Consider the following 5,365-nt stretch of genomic DNA (forward strand, 5'->3'; position numbering starts at 1 on the left):
GCTAGAAATTTGGGTTACTGGGGACCTTAAACAACCTTTTAGCTGCTCTGAATAAATGTTCAGTATTAATAACCACATCTCAACCTGCCAAGCTTGTTAAGTAGATCGGTTAATTAAACGTACATAAAATTCAGGAATAAACATGCACCCCTTTGTTACCAGTTTCAGAGGATCTTATTTCAGAGGATCTCCTCGTAAAACATGAGTTCCCCTAAAAGTAATATTAGTGTTGTAAAATGTGATAACACAATACTGTGAAAATAGTTTTTCAAAGAGATAAAAATTAAATCAAACTGCAGCCTTTATCTTGTCACCTGGAAAGACAATTGCTCCTGCAATTTAAATTTCTTCAGGGAGCTTGTTTGTTTGTTTATTTCAGATATTTGGAGATTCCTCAAATCCAGTTTTATGTCAAATGTAAAAAGAGCATCAAACACGAAATTGGTTTGTTTAAAAAAGGCGGCTAGTATTGAAACCAGTCTGGCAAGTGATGAACCATACAGAAAGCTTCTTCTGTGTAAAGCATCCATTTCTCTGTTTACTTGTATATGCACAGTTTGTGGTGTGTGTCAGTTTATAGGTGTTATATTGTTTGCTAATTGCTCAGTGGTCATATTGTTGATAATAATTGCACAAAGTTGCTGTCAGGGGAGTAGCAGGAGATGGACCCAAATGCAGGACAACTTGTAAAAACAAATTTCTCTAATGATTCATGATCCAATAAGACTGAACTTAAAACCAGGACTTAAATACAAACTAAACTGACGAGGGGATGAGGTACAGGTGGAACAGGAGAACAAGAAAGGAGCTGATTGGCTGGGGAAGACACAGGGAGTGGGGCAGGGCTAAAAAGGATGAGGCAGGGCAGGTGTGGAGGGAATGTGTGGAGGGAAACGTAGGCTGAGGACACAGGAGGGAAAACACAGGGCAAACAGAAAACCAAAAACCCAGAAACACAATACTCTTATTTATCCACTAAGCCAATTGTATCAGAGTCTGATGGTAAAGTCCTGCTAGCCCATTTAAATTCACGATATATAAGCTCCTGAGGTAATGTCATAAACTCTGGTTTAAAGGCACTATGAGATGGCAGTAGCAAAATTTGCCTCAAACAAAGACAGGAGCATTCAATCCTGGTTAATACAGACTGGCATAGCTTGACAAAATATACATGAAAAGTACACAAATAACACTTCTCCCACTCAGTCCAGTCTTCACAAAACATGGAGAAAAGTCTGAGGGCATCTGGTGGACTGGTGGAAAATGGCAAGTCTGGGAAGTAAGAAGAACGAACATGGCCGGGAAGTCGTAATGCGGAGAGCTGGGGATGAGAGTGTGTGGCTGCAGAGAAGGACTGAGGAGCAGATTGTGACCTTCCTTCTTATTTTGTACGGCTATTATTTTTTCATATACTTTTACATCTTACACTGCAACTGTATTTACTGGACAGCTGTTATAATGGTGCTGTTTATTTACATTAGTCTTCTACTCTTTTTCTTGACATGCTCAAATGTTTGACATATTCCTGAAATATGCTGAAATTTTTCTATTCTGTATCTCATTGCACTTTCTGCTACAAAGTCCCAGTTTCTCCATGGGGATCAATCATGTTTTTGGAATATCTGATTTATCTGATTAGATTTATAATCTTTGGATTTATTATCTTTGGCCTATTGTTAACAGACCATCATGCTGTCATCATAGATGCTGCCTGTTAATGATGAACATGTATTCTGTGCAACAAGCAAGTGCAATTAGATACGATTCAGAATTTATTAATGCATTTTGTGAATAATCTCATACTACTAACCCATGAAACATTGTCATAAGAATGCATTACATCCTCCTTCTTAGATTAACATTATGAAAGCACATATTAATTTCAAGAATTTGCTTCAAAACCCACGCTCAAATATCTACATCATCTGCACTTAGGAGGGCGAAAGGCAATGGTCAACAGTGTTGATGATCAGTGTGTCCTGAAATTCACATTAGTTCTTCTCACAGCTAGCTGCATTCTTATGGGCCTTTTCCCTATCTTTATTCAAGTGTGTGGTCTCTCAATTTGAGAGCATGATTTATTGATTTTAGATTCAGATTTTGTAATTCTTTCCCTCAAAACCCTGCCCTCGCACTCAAATAGCTCCTGCTTGCACTTAGATTTGCTCTGCTTCTGCTCAAACTGTATGTTTGCACTCAGATATATTGTTGCTTGCACAGATTTCCAGCTTCAGCTTCAGCTCTTCTCCTCGCACTCAGGCTGCCTCTGTGCGCTCGTGAAACGTCTGCTCTCAGATTTCTCCTCTGCTTTAGGATTATTTGTGCAACAACCCTGTCAAAATTCCCCAACCAATAGAATTCCAGGTGTAGTGTTGACCAATGAAATGATCTCTGCCTCCTTGTGGGCACATTCACTTTACTTCTTCGAGCATCCTGTAGGGCACTTACTCTTTAACCAGGTTCATCCACTCCCATCCTCCAGGGCTTTATTATATGTACTTCCCTTGCTTTCTTGCACAACTTTTGGAATAAAAGGACAGTTAATATATATACTAGCGCCCATACTTTTTTCCTATAATCGCTACATATAGTAGTAGCCGTATAGCACACCAGCCTCACATCGGTGTGCTAGAGGAGAAAATAACATCACCTTCATGACTCAGGAGAGTCTAGCGGATTGTTGGCCAACATGGACCGTCAAAGTCAAGGACCTCAACTAAGATTTTTTATTTTCATGGTGCTATTACTTCCCTCAAATTGAATTGGTTAAGTCATATTTGCAGCAGAAGAATACATCCATGATAATATGTTTGGCTTTCAAGTGTTGCAAGCAGCATGAACACTGTTGCTAGGCAGCTAACAACAAAATGGACGCTGCTATTTTTCTTGTTATTCTTCTGTATTTTAGTGTTTATTTTATTTATTCCAATTTATTCCAATCCCAGTTAATGCTACAGTGTGATTACTGGAGATTAGTGTCAGTCAGGCTTCTCTCCTGTGGAGCCATCTTCCAGTTTGGGTCAGGGAGGCAGACACCCTCTCTATATTTAAGAGTAGGCTAAAAACTTTCCTTTTGATAAAGCTTATAGTTAGGGCTGGTCCAGTCTTGCCTTGGACAGAATGGCCAGTAAAGACGGCACACTCCCCAATAAATATAACCATAGGTTAGCAATTTGCCCTGATATGTATGAAACTAAAATGAAATAGTAAAGATTTAATCGTAAATGTATTTTGTACATTTTGTGGGTCTCAAGGTTTTGCAACAGCATACTGTATGTCCACGTGTCTCATCGGGTCCTCTTGTTTTAATTACAGAGTTCAAGCGAAACCACCAAGCAATCGACCACAAGCCAGCCTACCATTACCACCACCCTTCAATTGACCCAAAAGTACCCCAAAAATGGGAAAGATGCCAAATGACTTAACTGGGTAGTAGCAGAATTTATTTTTTGTCTGGATGAGGTACCTGTGTATACTGTGGAAAAAACTGGCTTCAGGAGTCTTGTGTGTGAGTTGGACAAACGGTATGACATGCCAAGAAAAAACTACTTTATGTACACTGAAATACCAAAGCTCTACCAAGAGACCAGAAGTATCCTTGCTGCACAACTGGCAGAGAAACAATTCTACGCATGCACAACAGATCTATGGACAAGCAGAGCTGTAGACACCTACATGGCTGTTACCATCCAGTTTATCAGTGTATCATGGGAGATGCAGTCTTGGTGTTTAGGCCGTACAGCAATGTATTCTGACCGCCTGACTGAAGCCTTAGAAGAAACTGTTAGTGAAACATGGGAATTGGACATGTCTGTCCAGGCTCTGTAGAACAGCCTCAATCTTCTCTACGTTAAACAAACTTACAAGATCACTGAAAGAGAAACAAGAGGCACTGCAGGTTGCAGAGTACAGGCTCATTCATGATGAGCCCACCAGATGGAACTCGGCTTTCAGCATGGTGGACAGGTTCTGTGAGCAGCAGCAGTCCTGGCGGAGAACCACAAAAATTATCACCTCATACCCAAAGACACAGACATCACCATCTTGGAAACAGTGAGGGATGTTCTAGATCCTCTGAATGCCTTCACAGATGCTTTGAGGGGAAAGAAAGATCCAACTCTCTCCTCTGTCCTGTCTCTACTATGGAAGATCCATTCCTGTCTAGCAGGCAAAGATCCTGATGAGACACTTACATGTGGCATGAAAAGAAAGATAAGAGATGACATAAAGAGGAGATATGAAGATCCTAGGCCACAATTTGTGCTCAACACAGCAACATATCTTGATCCAAGGTTTAAGATGACCATTGTGCCAATGGAAAAGGAGGTGAAGGATGAGGTCCTACAGGGAGCTCTCATGGCTGACCTCCATAGAGGAGAACAGGCAGCAGAAAAACAGGCCTGAAAAGCTTTCTGTCCAGCATAACTTTGGAAAAGAGGGGGACAACAATACAATCTCAGAGAGTGGATCTCAAAAAGAACCCCACTGAAAGAGTCATGAATGAATTTGAGGTCTAATGCCAAAGTAAAGAGATACATGCAGTGGAGCACTTTCCTGGTGGAAAGATCATGAAAAAAGCCTGTCCATCCTTGCAAATTGTGCAAAAAGATATATGTGTATTGCAGCTTCCACTTGTGCCTCAGAATGTGTTTTAAGCACCTCTGTCATCATTGCCGGTCCCAGGCACATAAGGCCGTCAGAGAAGCATGTGGATATACTTGTATTCTTGGCCAAGAACCTAAAACAGGCAAAGAACCTGTCTTAAACATAGACTGATATCACAGGATATTGTGAAGAGTGCAATGTGCATGCCTACTTGAAACGTGAAAGTGTTCTAATTTGGAAAGACTTTATTATAGAAAGATGCTGTATTCTGTTCTTAAAATGTTTTATACTTTTGAAAGATTCTTTTTTTTCAAATTGCTTTATTTCATATATATTTTTTCAGTTTAAGACTTGTCCAGCAATCTGAGAGTTTTACAAGGTTGTTAATAAACTGTGATTTCGAAAATGTGATTAACCCTTGTGGACATTCTGTTTCTGATCTATTAGGTATTGTGTATCAAATCAGTATTGTTTCAGTTTCAAATATTGTTTCAGTATCAAGTGATGCAAAACTTGGAACTGATATCAAATCAAACTTTTGGTGTCATGACAACACTAGTCAAATCAAGTCAATTTTATTTATATAGCGCCGAATCAGAACAGAAGTTATCTCAGGGCACTTTTCACATAGAGGAGGTCTGGACTGTACTTTTTAATTTACAGAGACCCAACATTCCCCCATGAGCAAACACTTGGTGACAGTGGCAAGGAAAAACTCCCCTTTAACGGGAACATATGTCAAGCAGAACTGGGCTCTAAG

General features: G+C 39.9%; 1 long non-coding RNA gene across 1 annotated transcript; it reads left to right on the forward strand.

Moving 5' to 3' along the window:
* Nucleotides 1–895: 895 nt before the first annotated feature.
* Nucleotides 896–5,016, forward strand: LOC121900869. Its single transcript, XR_006097121.1, has 2 exons — nucleotides 896–1,388; nucleotides 3,316–5,016. It is a non-coding gene; the product is annotated as an uncharacterized LOC121900869 (long non-coding RNA).
* The last annotated feature ends 349 nt before the right edge of the window (nucleotides 5,017–5,365 follow it).

Source organism: Thunnus maccoyii, chromosome 7, assembly GCF_910596095.1.
Source record: "Thunnus maccoyii chromosome 7, fThuMac1.1, whole genome shotgun sequence".
In the NCBI taxonomy this organism is placed as follows: domain Eukaryota; kingdom Metazoa; phylum Chordata; class Actinopteri; order Scombriformes; family Scombridae; genus Thunnus; species Thunnus maccoyii.